Source organism: Syngnathus scovelli, unplaced genomic scaffold, assembly GCF_024217435.2.
Source record: "Syngnathus scovelli strain Florida unplaced genomic scaffold, RoL_Ssco_1.2 HiC_scaffold_30, whole genome shotgun sequence".
NCBI classification, from domain to species: Eukaryota; Metazoa; Chordata; class Actinopteri; order Syngnathiformes; family Syngnathidae; genus Syngnathus; species Syngnathus scovelli.
The window spans coordinates 867,282-885,191 of NW_026061392.1; the positions used below are offsets into that span (position 1 = coordinate 867,282).

Here is a 17,910-nt window from a genome sequence, read left to right on the forward strand (position 1 = left end):
GACGTTTTCAATAAATACAAATTCATACAGTTTTAGGGTTCTCAGGTTAAAAAAGGCAATGCATGCACGGGGGCCCCCAGGGCTGCGTGCTTAGTCCATTGCTCTTCACCCTGCTGACGCATGACTGCACTGCGACCTACAGCGACAACCGCATAGTGAAGTTTGCTGACGACACGACTCTGGTGGGTCTCATCACGAAGGGCGACGAGACTCGGTACAGGTCGGAAGTTGACCTTCTGACCATGTGGTGCAGGGACAACAACCTCCTGCTGAACGTCAATAAGACCAAGGAAATCGTTGTTGACTTCCGGAAGGGTCACACAACACACCTGCCGCTGATCATCGACGGTGCTGTGGTGGAGTGGGTGAGCTGCACCAAGTTCCTGGGGGTGCACATCAGTGAGGACCTCTCCTGGTCCGCAAACACCTCGTCACTGGCAAAGAAAGCTCAGCGCCGCCTGTACTTCCTGCGGAAGCTCAGGCGTGCATGTGCTCCTCAGGCAGTCCTGTCTACATTCTACCGTGGCACCATTGAGAGCGTCCTCACCAGTTGCATCGCTGTCTGGGGTGGTAACTGCACTGAACAGAACTTGAAGGCCCTGCAGCGCATAGTGAATACGGCTGGTAAGATTATTGGTGCTTCGCTCCCCTCCCTGAAGGACATTTACACCTCCCATCTCGCCCGCAAGGCAACCTCGATTGCCAGAGATGTGAGTCACCCGGCTCACTCTTTGTTTGACCTTCTGCCCTCTGGGAAGAGGTATAGGAGCCTGCGCTCCCGCACCACCAGACTCGCCAACAGCTTCTTTCTCCAGGCTGTTAGGGCCCTGAACTCGCTACCCCCTTCTGCGTAGCGTGTGGCACTGTTGCGCTATTTTCTGGAATGTCTGCTGTACGCACACTTGCTCCTTTTTTTGCTCCTCTTATTTATTTATTTATTTGTTGTGTTATTTATTCATTATTTATTCAGCACGCTTTTGTTATACTTGTTTACTTGTTTGTCTGTTGTGGGCCATGTCTTGTCACCATGGGATAGGGGGGAACGAAATTTCGGTTTCTTTGTATGTCTTCGGCATGTGGACAAATTGACAATAAAGCTGACTTTGACTTTGACTTAAACAGTTCTACGAATCCTGTTTCATCCACTGAGTGTGTATGTGTGCCACACGTTTTTAGCAATTAAGCCCGTGACTGAAAATGGCGTGTGCGGTAAAGACGTCGGCCCATGATCAAGAAGGTGGTTCACCCCATGTGAGGCTCAGCCATTGCACTACGGTTGTGCTGACCTCTGCAAATTCCCCTACTGTGTGAATCTTGACTGCATTATTTCTGGTAGTGGGGGACTGTGTTCGCGCTCTCCTCTGGTCTTTCTGATGAAAACAAAAATTAAGCGCAGTAGTATGCACATGGAGTTTAAGTCTGCGATGCTGTGACACACTGAACGCTTTTGATTATGTAATTAACTGTACTCTGGAACTGTGTGTCAGGGTTCTCCAGATTATTCTTATCGTATGATTATGTTGGAATGCAGCCTGTAATAAATAACCTAGCTAGATTAGTTTTATGCTTATGTTGGAATGCAACCTGTGATAAATCACCTAGCGTGTCCCATCCTACACAAAGTCGTAAAACACCCCTTGCTATGTTTTGACTAGAGGTCAAGGGCTTTCTCTATTCAGTCCACTCTTACCCCCACCCTGTTTCTCTTAATAAAAATGCTCTTGCAGGAGGCGAGAGTCAGACCTCCATTCGAACATCGCTGTACGCACAGCGACGAATGGACTCTCCACCTGCAGGTGTCTAAAGGGACTTACTCGTCTCCCGTGTGGTTCTTGCAAAATAAGTTGGACTGAGCGAATCTCTAACACTGTGCATTTGCTCGTTAAACTGTATTCACCAAATTAGCAAATGCAAAATAATATGTAATTACCACGTTCCTGACTCGTCATATGATATGAACGTATCAAAACCTTTTTGTCGGCTGTAGGTCTGTCTTTTTAAGAATGCGCCCGATTGTTGTTCCTCATACATCACAAGTATGGATTTCTAGAAAACAACTTTTACTTTCTAAAGTAAAATGACAGAAATATTTTCTAATGTCAAATATCAAACGCCACCAACGCAGTGGAGGTGAATTACACTCCAAACCATGCCAGCAACGTCAAAAGCCTCAATTATTTGCGACACAAGGGAGACATAGAGCATTTCCGAAGTTTGAAAAATCATTTGAGAAATTACGATCGTATTTTGTTTCCCGATTTGTGTTGAATAAAGTTATGAAATTACAAATTTTCAAATAAAACACAGGGATGGGATCATTTCCCGTTCTCTCAGACCAAAAGTACACGTACCAAGACATACAACTGTTTTTACCATCAATAATCAAAATAGACGCCCAATATAATTGAAAGAACGAGCGCCATCAGTGTTCGATCAGATACCTACAATCCTGTGCGCCAACAATGTTTAAAGTAAGTGAGACATTAATGAACACAAAATACTCGTTTAAACATTCTATTTTGCTTGAGTCCTTGTAAGTATAGTAAATCCATCAACTTCTATTGTTTGTATTAGAAGGAATGGTTGCTGCAATTTGAGTGTGAGACCGCCTGTGAATTTAGTGAGACCAGCAGTGGGGTGGCCCGTTTTGACTCAGATTTTCAGATCACTCGTTTCTCTTCAGATCGAATAAATCTTTCGCCTTTTACTAAAGATTTCTGTGGAGAGGAACAATAAAGAGTATACCATTTCCGTGGAGAGGAACAATAAGAGTATATCTCAATTTGTTGATGCTCTGCGAAAGAATATCAATATTGCAACGGATAGCCGCCTATATCATACTCCGTGCAACAATCATACGTTCACATAATTTATACCGGCACGTGTGAACATGTTCACATAAACAGAGAAATTATGCCGAGTGCAGACAGACAATCACGTTTAAAACCTCGTTTATCATCCATCCATTTATCCATCCTATTCCGCTTATCCGGGTTGGGTCGAGGGGGAGACAGCTTTAGGAGGGACTCCCAGGCTTCCCTCTCCCCAGCCACTTCATCCAACTCAACCCGGGGAATCCCAAGGCGTTCCCAGGCCAGCCGAGAGACATAGTCTTTCCAGCACGTCCTGGATCGCCCGCGAGGTCTCCTACCGGTGGGACATGTCCGGAACACTTCCAAAGGGAGGCGTCCAGGAGGCATCCTGATGAGATGCCTGAGCCACCTCATCTGGCTCCTCTCACCGTAGAAGAGCAGCGGCTCTACTCCGAGTCCCTCCCGGATGACCAAGCTTCTCAAGGGAGAGCCCGGACACCCTGCAGAGGAAACTCATTTCGGCCGCTTGTATTCTGGATCTCGTTCTTTCGGTCACGACCCAAAGCTCGTGACCATAGTTGAGGGTAGGAGCGTAGATCGACCGGTAAATTGAGAGCTTTGCCTTTTGTCTCAGCTCTCTCTTCACCACGACGGATTAGTACAGAGTTCGCATTACTGCCGACGCTGCACCAAACCGCCTGTCGATCTCGCGCTCCATCCTGCTCTCACTCGTGAACAAGACCCAAAGATACTTGAACTCCTCCACTTGGGGCAGGATCTCATCCCCGATCCGGAGAGGGCATCCCACCCTTTTCCGACCGAGGACCATGGCCTCGGATTTGGAGGTGCTGACCCTCATCCCGACCACTTCACACTCGGCTGCGAACCACCCCAGTGAGAGCTGGAGATCACGGCTTGAAGAAGCCAACAGCACCACGTCATCTGCAAAAAGCAGAGACGCAATGCTGAGGTCCCAGAACTGGACCCCCTCAACGCCTTGGCTGCGTGTAGAAATTCTGTCCATAACCATTATGAACAGAATCGGTGACAAAGGGCAGCCTTGGCAGAGTCCAGCCCTCACTGGGAAAGAATCTGACTTACTGCCAGAAATGCGGACCAAACTCTGGTATTGGTGATACAGGGACCAAACCGCCCTTATCAGTTGGCTCAGCACCCCGTACTCCCGAAGCACCCTCCACAAAACTTCCCGAAGGACACGATTGAACCCCTTCTCCAAGTCCACAAAACACATGTGGACAGGTTGGGCGAACTCCCATGCCCCCTCGAGGATCCTGCCCAGGGTGTAGAGCTGGTCCACTGTTCCATGGCCAGGACAAAAGCCACACTGCTCCTCCTTAATCCGAGGTTCGACCTCCCGACAGACCATCATCTCCAGCACCCCTGAATAGACCTTACCAGGGAGGCTGAGGAGTGTGATTCCCCTATAGTTGGAACACAACCTCCGGTCTCCCGTCTTAAAGAGGGGAACCACCACCCCAGTCTGCCAATCCAGAGGCACCGTCCCCGATGTCCACGCAATGCTGTAGAGGCGTGTCAGCCATGATAGTCCCACAACATCCAGAGCCTTTAAAAACTCTGGGCGGATCTCATCCACCCCCGGGGCCATGCCCCAGAGGACTTTTTTGATTACCTCAGTGAGTTCGACCCCAGAGATTGGAGAGTCCACCTCAGAGTCTCCAGGCCCTGTTTCCACAATGGAAGGCGTGTCGGTGGAATTGAGGAGGTCTTCAAAGTACTCTCCCCACCGACTCACGACGTCCCGTGTCGAGGTCAGCAGCACGTCATCTCCAGTGTAAACAGTGTTGACGGTGCACTGGTTCCCCCTCCTGAGACGCCGGATGGTGGACCAGAATTTCCTCGAAGCCATCCGGAAGTCATTCTCCATGGCCTCGCCAAACTCCTCCCACGCCCAGCTCGGGCTCCTTTTCAGTCAGAGAGGCGATATTCCATGTCCCAAGAGTCAGCTTCTGCAGCCAGGGATCGGTCCGCCAAGGTCCCTGCCTTTTTCCGCCGCCCATTTTGCACTGCACCCGACCCCTTTGGCCCCTCCGGCAGGTGGTGAGCCCATGGGAAGGGGGACCCATGTTTCCTTTTCGGGCTGTGCCCAGCCGGGCCCCGTGGGCGAAGGCCTGGCCACCAGACGCTCGCCTTCGAGCCCCACCTCCACGCCTGGCTCCAGATGTGGGGCCCGGTGACCCGCGTCCGGGCGAGGGAAAACAAAATCCATTTATGTTTTTCTTCATAAGGGGCTTGTGAGAGCCGTGCTTTGTCTGGCCCTTCACCTAGGATCCGTTTGCCATGGATGACCCTACCAGGGGCATGAAGCCCCAGACAAGATGGCTGCTAGGATCATTGGGGCGTGCAAACCCCTCCTCCACGGTAAAGTGATGACTAACGAAGGGGCTTCGTTTATCAATGCAGTTTAACTTCTGGTGGGACCCATTTGAATTGGCACATGCCAGTCTATTGTAATTTGGCAAAAAATATTGTTTTTAAATAAAAAACAATAACCAACCCTGTCAATTGCACAAGCACTCCTCTTTACTGTTCACAAGCACAATCACAAGTACAAGTCGTCTTCATCCATAAGCACATGAGTCTTTCCTTGTTAAAACACAGCAGCCCTACAAAAAATGTTCCATCAACTTTTAGTGTCTTAATAGACAATGATGGTATTTATTTAAATATTGAAACAAAATATCTACCTCCTTCAATGTTACACGTGAATGCACATACAGAGAGAAGTTTTATTCATTTTGATAAGGCTACATGAAGCAAAATATAAAGGTGAATACACACTGTTTTCGTGCACCATTTTAGCCCAATTCCATCATTTCCTTGTCTGTCTGTGCCTCCTTACCAGCAAATTTCTGGAAGTCCACATGGCGTCTTTGATGGCAGCAAAAGTGAGCCACTGCTTTGTAAAGTCTTCTTGCTTGATTTTCAACGGGCTCACCCCATAGAGTACAAGGTTCAAGATTCAAGATTCAAGAGTTTTTTATTCGCCATGTTTGAGCGTGCCAAACAAGGAATTTGACTTCGGTAAATCACAGCCTCTGTTCAACATTTAGGTGACTAACAACAACATGTGAAAAATGAAAGATATTCTCAAACATCCCCTGATCTTAAACTGATCTTAAACTCCCAAGAGGGCAAGGAAAAACTCATAACTCCAGCTAGGGGAAATGAGAAACCTTGAGAAGAGACCACAGATGGGAGGGTCCCTCTTCGAGGATGACCAGGCTGCAATGGATGCAGAGAGGACACATAGTACAAACAGTGTAAACAAAAAAGGTGTGGAAAGCGGGATGTTATTGCACAGTAATGACTCTGAGACTCTAAGAGTGGTGTGAGTTCATCAGAGCGACAGCCTGGGGGAAGAAGCTGTCTCTGTGTCTGCTGGTTTTAGTGTACAGAGCTCTATAACGGCGTCCGGAGGGGAGTAGTTCAAACAGGCTGCAACCTGGGTGCGAAGGGTCTGTTGAGATGTTGATGTCTGCATTCAACACTTCCCTTGCCGGGAACTGCAGGTCGCCCACAGGTATACGGCAGCCATGAACTACCTGAGCAGGTGCCACACTGACTCCTGGGCGCCACAGCCAGGTCGGGGGCACGTTGAGAGCGCTGATATGCCCCGGGAGTGCATAACGGACCTGACTGGGAGGCCATCATGGGCCACCATCCACGACAGGTCCCAACAAGTTTGTTTCGAGAGGGCGGGGTGGTTGACGTTGTGCCAAACTGTTGTGGGCTCGCCGAATGCGGGTCCGAGCACTGGACAAACCACTTCCCGCTGTACGACAGAGATCATAGATCTGTGACTTGTTAAAATGTCACTATTTTCTTGCTCTAATTTAAAGTTCTTCAAAAACTTTTTGGTGAAGAAATAAGAAGGTGGCGCGTTAAAAGACACAGGAATTCATTGGTCGATGGGTATTAGCTTTAGTTTCCGGAGGTATGTGTCACGTCTCGCCCTGCTCCACTATGTGTCTGTCTTGGTTTCTGTCTGTGTGCTCGCCCCTCCCCTCCTGTGTGCCCATGATCAGTGTGATTGTTCCCACCTGCCTCTCGTTACCTGTCGTGTATAAAAGTCCTGTCTGCCCCTCTCTCCCTGTCGGATCATTGGTTTTGGTCATTGGTTTTGGTCATTGGTTTTGGTTCCTGTCGTTCGGTGTGTCGTCCTGTCTTGGTGCCGTCATGTCCTGCTGTCTTCTTGTTCCACGTCCCGGTCAGTCAGTCAAGTTATTGTTTAAGTCATGTCAGTTTACCGAGTCTGTATTTTGAGTTGCTTCAATAAACCCTGGTCCGAGCTGCACTTGGTCGTCCTGCTCCATGCTCCACCACCCAACCGTGACAGTATGAGCCCATCCAGAATCGTGTCATTGCTTGGCTTTTCGATGCATTTGGTGTAACGAGCGCGCTTCGCAGGTGCAGGGCAACATATCTGCTTCCGAGGAAGAGTTTTAAGTTCGGGACTCCTTCTCCTCTATTTTTTTTCTTTTTCTTCATGGTGTCCCTCTTCAGTCCCTCTGACTTGGATTTCCAGGTGAAGTAAAAAATGGCTCGGTCCAATTCTAAAAGCAACTTACTTGCTGGGATGAAAACAGAACTGATTAGTAAAAGCAAGGGTAAAATCACCACTTTTATGGTTAAAATTCTCTCTTCTACGGTCAGCTCTCTTAATCCCCCAAACCCAAGAACAGATACTACACTTTATCTTAGCCAAAAGGCAGAGAAGCGATGGAGTATGCGAGTGAGGGACTCGCTTACAGGCTTCCCCGTCTACCCATTCTCACCAACGGTTTGTTAGAATAGGCCTCTTTGGCACATGTGATTAGCTAGGGAGCTTGAGCTATGCCATTATATCGCTGTAACACTTCTCTTGCTTTATTAGCTTTCTCTACTCTATGAAACCCTTTGCACATATGTAGAAGTCGCTCTCGGTTAAGATGACAAGGTCACACATTATCACACAGGCTAGGCAGTCGCCTCCTTGCAGGAAGGCGGCCAGAGTAGTATAAGAGCAGGAACCTTGGCGCTGGGAGAGGAACCTTCTTCTGCATCTCGCAGAAAGGGCTCCACAGCTGTGCATCAATCATTTTGGCATACATTAAATAGTTAAACTGTGAAGGCTTTCTCTTGGTAATTACTGTTAGCATATCGAGCATTAAAGATAAAGAACTGGGAACAAACCTAACAGGTTACAGTACGGAACAGAGTGCTGCTCTAATGGGCACTAAAAAATCGGCAAACTTGTCTGATGACTTATTTGTTCACTCTTCTTCATCCGCAGTAATGCATGTAGTAGTTCACGAGGCATATATGTGTCCCCTTTGACCAGTCTCTATCCAAATACACAGTGTAGATACCTATTAAAATGGTAGACCCGATGAACATGAAAGGCAAATGAGAATTTGCCAAGAACTTTCCAGGGTCATCATATGTACAACGGCTGCGCCAAAAGGAGTCAGGCCAGAAGAATACAGCGGAACTAACACAAGATTTGAACGCACGCCTTAGTAGAGACTGAGAGCCTAAATCCAGCGCTTCAGCGACACTACCTACCAACTGCAGTTTCAACATTGAATTTTGTTGACATTTCTAATAAAATGTGAAAGTGGATAAAAAGTTGGTTTCTCCACCAGCATCCAGGTTAGTGCTGCCCGACTGAGCTTTGTTCATAATGTAATGAGTGACAGTCAGAATCCAGTTACGAGTTGGAACCGAATGCTTGTTAGCCGATTAGAGGACTTGATGAATTGCTAGCACTGAGCAGCAGAGTGGCGCAGCGGGAGCGTGCTGGGCCCATAACCCAGAGGTGGATAGATCAAAACCATCCTCTGCTGTTTGTCTGGTTTGGACCTTCTTTCAAGTCATGCTTTTGAGAAAAAATGTCGTGCGCATTATCTTTTCCACACGTTGGTTGTGCTGCACCTGGAGGCAGGGCTCGAAGGCGAGCGTCTGGTGGCCGGGCCTTCGCCCATGGGGCCCGGCCGGGCACAACCCGAAAAGGAAACGTTGGTCCCCCTTCCCATGGGCTCACCACCTGTGCGAGGGGCCAAAGGGGTCGAGTGCAGTGTGAGCTGGGCGGTGGCCAAAGGCAGGGACCTTGGCGGTCTGATCCCCGGCTGCAGAAGCTAGCTCTTGGGACATGGAATATCACCTCTCTGGCTGGAAAGGAGCCCGAGCTGGTGTGCGAGGCAGAAAAATTCTGACTAGATATAGTCGGACTAGCCTCCACGCACAGTTTGGGTTCCGGTAGAAGCCCTCTCGAGAGGGGCTAGACTCTCTTCCACTCTGGAGTTGCCCACGGTGAGATGTGTCGAGCAGATGTGGTGGGTATACTTATTGCCCCCCCGGCTGGGCGTCTGCACATTGGGGTTCACCCCGGTGAACGAGAGGGTAGCTTCCCTCCGCCTTCAGGTGGGGGGACGGGTCCTGACTGTTGTTTGTGTCTATGCCCACCCTTCTTGGAGTCCCTGGAGGAAGTGCTGGAGAGCGCTCCTTCTGGGGACTCCATCGTTCTACTGGGTGACTTCAATGCTCACGTGGGCAATGGCACCAGGACTTTGTAGTTGTGTCATCAGATTTGCGGCCGCATGTTTTGGACACTCGGGAGAAAAGAGGGGCGGAGCTGTCAACTGATCACCACCTGTTGGTGGGTTGGCTCCGATGGTGGGGGAAGATGCTGGTCCGACCTGGAAGACCCAAACACTCTGTGAGGGTCTGCTGGGAACGTCTGGCAGAATCTCCTGTCAGGAAGAGCTTCAACTCCCACCTCCGGCAGAGCTTTTCCCACGTCCCGGGGGAGGCGGGGGTCATTGAATTTATATAACTCGACCTCTACGTTTTAAGCTTGATGAGCCAAAATATCAGATCTTGCTCTTGTTTCCTACCGTTTTAGCCTATTTGTTTTATCCAAATCTGTTCAATCTCTGATTATAATCTGTAGCCCTACGTATTTTTCAAATTTTTATTTATTTATTTATCAAATCTCCTCAGTTCTGTCAAACTCAGTGCACAATGAACCTCCCTTCCACTTTGAACCAAGCTTCACCAAATTTGGGAACGCCGTAGCAAGGAGTGCGATTTGGTTGTCGGACACTCCAAGTCCATATCTTTTTGCCGCACTTCACCCTCTCAAGTTGGTGTTCTTTTGTTGTTGCTTCAGAGCGACCCCATCCATCACTCTTGAATGAGTCCATTGTTCAAATGAGTCAATTTTCATCATTGTGAGTTCCTCCGCTTTTCACTGTCTTTTCTCGTCCCCGAGGATGTTGTCTGTCCTCCGGAGTGTACTTGTCCTCCTCCAAGCACAACAGCAGTCTTTTCTTGTCCTTCGCCAAAGGTCAAAGGTGCTTCAGAGCCAGGCACCATTTTGTAGTTGTTCACGGCTGCAGGCGAAGTCTCGGATTGGGTTTCAGGGACTCTGACACTGAGAATGACAGGCTGGGACATCAAACTTGTAAGACTATTTCCAAATGTAGCTGCTTCCATCAATTTGCTGGTAACGTTTATTTACCAAACTTCAAATTCTCCTAATAACAGCGGTCTCGGTTTTATATCGTAAATCCTGCAACTCATCCTATTTTTGAGCTACATTTTATCTATAGTTCCAATTTAATCGGACAGTATGTTGTCTTCAGTATCATTATTGAAAATCAACTCATCGAGGTCTGCTTTCCACATCAAGCCCTGATCTGTATGTCTTGACCTCTCACATGTTATTGTCATGCTTGCTCAAAAATGTGACTTAGAGTATGGTGCTGTGAATTCTCAATCTCCCCAATGAAATTGGATCCCACCTCGTAGTTCTTATCGTTCTCATGTTCCTGTTAGCCTGCAATTGTCCAAATCAAAAATGTTTTCTTTTAACTGTCTTTCTTTTGAACCTCTAAATCTCTCGTGTTGCTAACCTATCTACACCAGAACAAAAAAATTACCACAATATAACACCAAATGTATTTGAAAATTCATTGTCATAACGTGTTGTATTATTACTATCTTCCACTATCTGTCCTACTCACTCCCCCCTTTTTGAGGCTTGGCAACGCCCATGCCTCACACCTTGACAAACTTTTTGGGAGAATGCGTTCTTTACTACATACGATTCCATCATCATTTAAGTTGACTTTCTTTCCAAAACGCTTCTCAATTTCTCAGTTCACACATCTTCTGCATGTGTTACTGGTTCTCCAGTATTTTTTCTTCTAGTTAATTATCAATCCAAAAGCTATGTGTTTCTTTCTAACATTCAACCTGCTCAAAATCACTCTTTCATCGAAGTCGCTCTACTAATTTTCTATAGTAGTCGCCAACGACTTCAACCATTCAACCTGTAATTTCTTTTCATTCAGGCTATCATTCATCAATGTTCATTTGCATCTCACACGCAGTCTCCAAAAAGGAGTCTTTCTATCACATTGGTCCCAATTCATCCAAGCTCACCACACAACATTCATATATCATTTTCAACTCAGGTTTCCTGGTAGAACAATCCACCAATTCAAAAAAACTTAACTAAAACAAACAATTGGCAAATTAATCTGAATTTCTTTTCTTTGTTTTTAAATTTGAAGAACTCAATCTCTCAGATTTAGCTTGCATTTAAAAGTTTGCATAATCTTATAACACAACCAATCAATTATTCCTATTAAATGTAGCATTGCAAAATCTTAAATTCACAATTTAACTTCTCCCAATTCCTGAAAGCATGTTCTGTTGTTTTGTTAACTCAGAATTTCTCATGAGGGCTTGACACTAACATGCACTAGTGTGGATTAGTTTCTGTTCGCAAACAGATTTCTCTCTTTTTCTTTCATTTTTATCTGTCAAAATTGTTTCTGTTCTGCGGTGTAAATTGAATAGACCACAGTCTAGCAAATTTTTTTATACTAAAACTTTAGCCAATGTTCATCATTTTAACATATACGCACACACATGCACAGCTCTCGCATGCAAAAGGTAGTTCCCAGCACCAATGATTCGTCACAGGCTGGCCATTTCCTGTGGTCGATCATGAGCTGGTCCCTCCCATGCACACGAGGACAGCACATTCTACTTTTATTTATTTATCTTCTAGAAGCAAGTTGCATTTCTTTACCACTTGATTTGCATATTTTAACTTCAGTGTAACACAATTTGATCCCTATTCATTTGTAATTGGGCCTACAAACAGCATTGTCATACTTCTTGTGTGGACAGGGGCTCTAACAATCTAAAACGATTTTTGATAACCTGACAATGACATGTTTTGCTGTCATATGGGAGAGGTTTCAGATCTTTTAAATTTCGATACATGATTTGCATAGGACCGGAAACTCCTCTTGCCCCTTGCTTGAGCCGCGGCTTGAGCTGCGGCCTTGCACCTGCTCACAGGGGCCTTATTGTCTCCTGGTCTGACAAACACTTGTGACCACATCAGTTTTCATCTTTCTAGCTTTTGTCTCTTGAATTCGTTCTCATCTCTTTGTGAAGATTTCAACCACACTCTAGCACTTCTACCACTTCAGCATGTATTCCATACAATTAAGAAATCTACTTGCCATGAACTTCTCGTTTTAAAGAAGAGCAGAGCAAGAGATTTACCGTTCTTTTTTCCCATCTTAATTTCAGTAGTTTAAGGTTTTACATTTTTTTTCCAATTTTTTTTCTTTGAGGATCCTCAATGCAGGTTTAAATTGACCTTTCGACAGATTACTAGCCTGTTTTATTGCCGTGGATCAACGCTAGAACTGCTTCTTAGTCAATTTATCCTACCAGTCACACACTCAATCACGCAAGTTATCCCTGCCTACGCGAAGTCCTCCTTTTAAAAAAAAAAGGAGCTGCTTCATCCAGTGAGGGGACTCTACAACACCCCCCACCTTCCCTGGGAACTAAAGACAAAAGTCCTTGTCCCCAGCCCTGCCAACGCGAAGTCCTCCTTTTTTTTTAAAAAAAGGAGCTGCTTCATCCAGTGAGGGGACTCTACAACACCCCCCACCTTCCCTGGGAACTAAAGACAAAAGTCCTTGTCCCCAGCCCTGCCAACGCGAGGTTGTACTCCCTAGAACAGTGGTCGTCAAATAATGATTCACGGAGGTACTGAGATTTTAAAACAGTTTGAGAACCACTGCTCCAAAAGAGACACCTCATCCAGAGGGGGACTCTACAACACCCCCTCCTTCCACAAAACTTATTCCTGTGCACTTCTTCCTTTTTACGCGTTTCACAAGCAACAACACAATCACACAACTTCAGGCCTTTAACTTACTTGTCCCCTGGTTCGTTGCACTGCCGGGTCCCGTCAATCCACCTCTGTCAGACGAAGGCAGACCTAAGATGCTGGCCCAGCGAAGAATTCTCTTCCCAGGACTTTCTCTTCCAGGTCCTCCTAATGGACGCTGGCTTGTCGACAATGCAGCACGTCTTCCTTCGCCGGTCAGATGGTGGGTATGAGGATCCCGGGTTTCGGCACCAAAATGTTAGAGATTTGCTCACTCCAACTTATTTTGCAAGAACCACACAGGAGACAAGGCAAGTTCTTTTAGACACCTGCAGGTGGAGAGATCACTCGCTTCAGGAATGAAATCTGCCCTCCTTCCTGCACGTGGATATTTATTAAGAGAAACAGAGTGGGGGTATGGGTAGGCTGGCTAAAGCCCTTGTCCTCTAGTCTAAACATGTCAGGGGATGTTTTACGACCTTGAGATAAGGAGGACAAGGTAAGGTATTTATTACCTGTTGCGTTCCAACATAATCCTACGATAAAGATAACCTGGAAAACCCTAACACTAGTGCTGTGTTGCATTGGTGTGTGCATGAGGAGGCGGAGCTTCGCTACCGCCAGCTGACGCAAGAATATCAAGCGCTGCAACGAGCCTACGCGCTTCTCGCCCAGACCAGCGGAGGGGACTACGACGCCGAGAAGGAGATCAAGGTGGCGCCCCTTCCCGCAACCCCCGGCCGGGTCGCAGCCTCCCCGTTCTCACCCAGCCTCGGGTGTTCTCTGGTCTGAAAGGAGGAGGAGGAGCCTCCCTCCTCCTCCTTTCAGACCAGAGAAAAGCTGGTGGTAGAAATGGGTCACTATCAAAGCAGAGTAGCAGATCTGGAGTCAGCGCTGAAGCAACAAGGACAGGTAAGCTCATCAATGAGCACACCTTTTTCTCAGACAAAATAGCTACATTCTTCAGTCATTCATTCGTCTGGCATTACTGGACCAACCCCTCCCTGAACGTGGCTGGGAAAATGCGGAGAAAAGCAAATGTCATTTTCCAGTCAAACAAAGAATTTGTGGATGAAAATGACACAACATTCCAAAGCTGTCCACGCGTTTGTCTCTTCTAGAATGTCAAGTGGGTGGAGGAGAAGCAGCTGCTGCGTCAGAGCAATCAGCAGTTGGCCGAAAAGGTGACGGAAAGAAAGGCGCTGGGCGGAGTCGCTTGGCGTCACACCCGTCGGGAAGCCCCGCAGATGAGGTCTGACTGTCTTTTCAGGTCAGGCGGATGGAGGCGGAAGAAGCGCGTCTGAAAGAGCACATCCAGGATATCCGAGACCAAAACGAACTGCTTGAGTTCCGCATCCTGGAGCTGGAGGTGGGAAGACTCGCACAAGCGTGTTGAGGCCAGAGATGTGACAGACGGACGGACGGACGGATGCATGCCTCTGCCTTTCAGGAGAGGGAATGGCGCTCCCCCGTCTTGAAGTTTCTGCAAGTCCGTTTCCCAGACAGCCTCAGTCCTTTGCAGATCTACTGCGAGGCCGAGGGCGTGAGCGTACGTAAGGCGTCCCTCGCAACCCTAACCTTAACCCGAGGTCCCAGAACACCTTACATTGCTCCTTGCGCCTTTCCCCCGGACATCGTCATCAGTGATCTGATGAAGAAGCTGGACATCCTGGGCGATAACGCCGTAAGTGTATGTCGAACTCCTTATGTTCGCACTCCACGAGACTCGGCGGCTCAAATGTGACTTTTGGAAGGCTTTGCGCTGAAAGAAGCTTGTTGACGCTGTGCCTTTGGGCTCTTGCAGAATCTCACCAACGAGGAGCAGGTGGTCGTGATTCACGCCAGGACCCTTCTCACCCTAGCCGAGAAGGTAACGGGCACGTCCACGCACGCTCTCGCATTCTGCTTATGTGACAGCAGCCTTTCCTCAGTGGTTAGAATACATCAAAGTGACCAAGTCAGCACTTCAACAGTAGATGTTGGACATTGAAAGTGAGAAGGTAGACAGACACGCGACATCAGCCAAGGGGAACTCCGGCAATGTGCCCCAACAATTCTGACCTTGAGCTGTGCTAGGATATGTTCTGTAAGCAGAAGGGCTACCTGGATGAAGAGTTGGACTTCAGGAAGCGTTCCATGGACCAGGCTCATAAGGTAAGCCGCCCTCAAATCTCCCGCCGGACCACTGATGGACAAGGATTGCGGCCCAGAGGATCCTGGAGCTGGAGGCCATATTGTACGAGGCGCTACCGCAGCGGGACTGGCCCGCCACGGACGGCGAAAAAGCCAGCCACGCTGGCGTGAATGACGTGCTGACGCCGGATCAGAGAGAAGAGCTTAGGAGCGCCGTGGACCAATGGAAGCGAGCCCTGATGTGCGAGTTAAGGGAGCGCGACGCTTGCATCCTCCAAGAGAGAATGGATCTGCTGCACAGCGCGCAACAGGTAAGGGCCCAAAGCCAGCCCGGCACTTACTTGCACGCTTACTGGCTTTTGAAGGCCGCTTTCCATTTCTCCGTCCTAGAGGAACAAAGAGCTGAAAGAATTCATCGAAGCTCAGAAGAGACAAATCAAACAATTGGAGGAGAAGTTTCTGTTTCTCTTTCTATTCTTCTCCTTGGCCTTCATTCTGTGGCCCTAACACCAGCTGGTGAGTGAGCTCCAGCGGCACCGCACTCGACACTTCCGATACACCGCCAGCCGGTCTCAGACGTTGGCAGACGCTCCGATGCCGACGTATACCCCCCGCCACAGTGACAGAGGCACCGCGTCACACCGGCGCTCATCCAATCAGAAGGCAGGAAAGGCAAATTCACATGCAGGGCACTCTTGAACCAGAAGAGAGCGCCACAAAAAACGGTTGTTGCCCCAAACGCGCACTAAAAAGGGTCAGAATAACAAGAGTCCCACCGGCCAGCCGGGGCCACCCGTCCATCCATTTCTTCAGGGGGGAAAAAAATTGGAGTCACCGGTGAGTACATTTTGCATTTAGCTCTGCTTTTCTGCTTCTGTCTTCAAGTGTGTGGCATCCTGCGACCAAAGATTCAGCCAACCCCAAAGCGGTTGACCTCAACGTCCCACCACCATGCCGACCAGAGCAGGTGACGTGATGCTTTGGACATCCTTCCGTCTCAGATGCCCAAAAGTACTCTTTGCCACATCTGCGGCAATACGGTGTCTTTTCAAAGGTGCAAATAAATCCAGCGTGGGCGGAACACGCACTGTTAGAGATTTGCTCACTCCAACTTATTTTGCAAGAACCAAACAGAAGACAAGCAAGTTCTTTTAGACACCTGCAGGTGGAGAGTCCATTCGTCGCTGTCTGAACAGCGATTATCGAATGAAGTCTAAAAATCTCCTCCCTGCAAGGGCATATTTATTAGGAGGAACAGAGTGGGGGTGAGTGGACAGGTTTGGTGAACCCCCGGGCTCTGATAAGATCAGAGCAGGGGGTGTTTTACACTGTTGTGGGAAACAGAACAACTTTGATTGCTTCCCCTGCAGCTGGTCAATCAAGCAGAGGAAGCAACCACTTCATCTTACTCTGCATTGTGAGGGCAAGACGTGATTGATTTAATCATTACATTGTGAGGGCAAGACAAGATTGATTTAATCATTACAGTCTACATTCCAACATAATCCTACGATAAAGATAACCTGGAAAACCCTAACATCTCCCTCCTGTTTTATCATATGATTATGCCACCCCAAACAACAACGATAAGCAAGAAGAAAAAAAAAACCACATATATATATATATATATATATATATATATATATATATATACACGTATAATGAAGAAAGTAGAATGGTAAAAATAAAAACAACAAACAATGATAGCAACACTTTCCAGTGAAGATGAGGCATTACCTCAATACCCCAGATCAAACTTATTGTGTAAGCGAAAAACCTGCTGGCCAGATGTCATTAGCAGGAAAATTCTTACACGGCCCCGTTGCCACAGGCGACCAGAATGCTATCAATAAAAAAGAAAAAGAAAAACACAGAAACAGTACATCTGAGGGAAGAGCGCAAGGACAACTTTGTCTCCGACGGACCATACTTTATGGTCATCTGGAACGTTCGCACCCCAGACAGGGTCATGAGGGTCAAAGGTTGCAACTGCTCTGCGTCGAGTCCAGAAGAGTTGTGTGCTCCTGTCAGCTGATGATGCCATATCCTGTAGGTGTGGTCTGTCACCCACACTGGTGCACACACTCCTGTCCAGTTGGCGGGCAGCATCGGATAAACCTTGTGACCACAAAGCCACCAGCCATTCTGTATGAAGTATGTTCCGTTTGATGGTGTAGCCATGTTGGTTGGAGAGCCCTGACCACCTGAAATGGCTCTCTTATCTTGACACTCATCGGTGATGTCCAGAGCTCCCATCCAGTTTCCTCCTGGAGAGCAGTCGTCGTTAATGCAGACGTGGGTCTTGTTACCTTGGATGTAACATGTGTAATTCACTCCAGCTGGTCTCTCTGTGTAGGCCACTTGTGGTATTGTTCGTCCTTTAACAGTCACATTGAGATTTGCCCAGAAGTGTTCATCATAGGCACCGTCTGCAAGTCCAGAGTGGGATGGGTCGGCATCACTGATTGTGACTGCTCGGCGTTGATATCCAACTCCTCCCATGGATGCCATACGTTTCGCTTCAGTGACATTCATTGCTCTGGCCTCCAAGCGAACTTGCGTGGAGGAAGGGGGGAGTTTCGAACACGCATAGCACGCCTCCTGTGTGTGAGCTCTCACAGTGAACCTGAGGGTTGTCCACCTGTGAGGGGGAGAGATCAGGCGGCAGTAAATTTGCATTGGACACATCTTTCAGTTTGAGCGTCCTGATTAGATAATCTGCCCAGGACTGCTCTT

The 17,910-nt window shown here is 47.9% G+C and overlaps 1 non-coding gene and 2 pseudogenes across 1 annotated transcript; 2 read left to right on the plus strand and 1 right to left on the minus strand.

Moving 5' to 3' along the window:
* Nucleotides 1-1,198: 1,198 nt before the first annotated feature.
* Nucleotides 1,199-1,364, plus strand: LOC125966056 (U1 spliceosomal RNA). The gene has a single exon (XR_007480034.1). It is a non-coding gene; the product is annotated as a U1 spliceosomal RNA (small nuclear RNA).
* Nucleotides 1,365-2,665: 1,301 nt separating this feature from the next.
* On the plus strand, nt 2,666-2,750 carry LOC125966039 (U5 spliceosomal RNA; annotated as a pseudogene).
* Nucleotides 2,751-7,368: 4,618 nt separating this feature from the next.
* LOC125966035 (U2 spliceosomal RNA) lies at nt 7,369-7,576 on the minus strand (annotated as a pseudogene).
* Between the last annotated feature and the right edge of the window lie 10,334 nt (nt 7,577-17,910).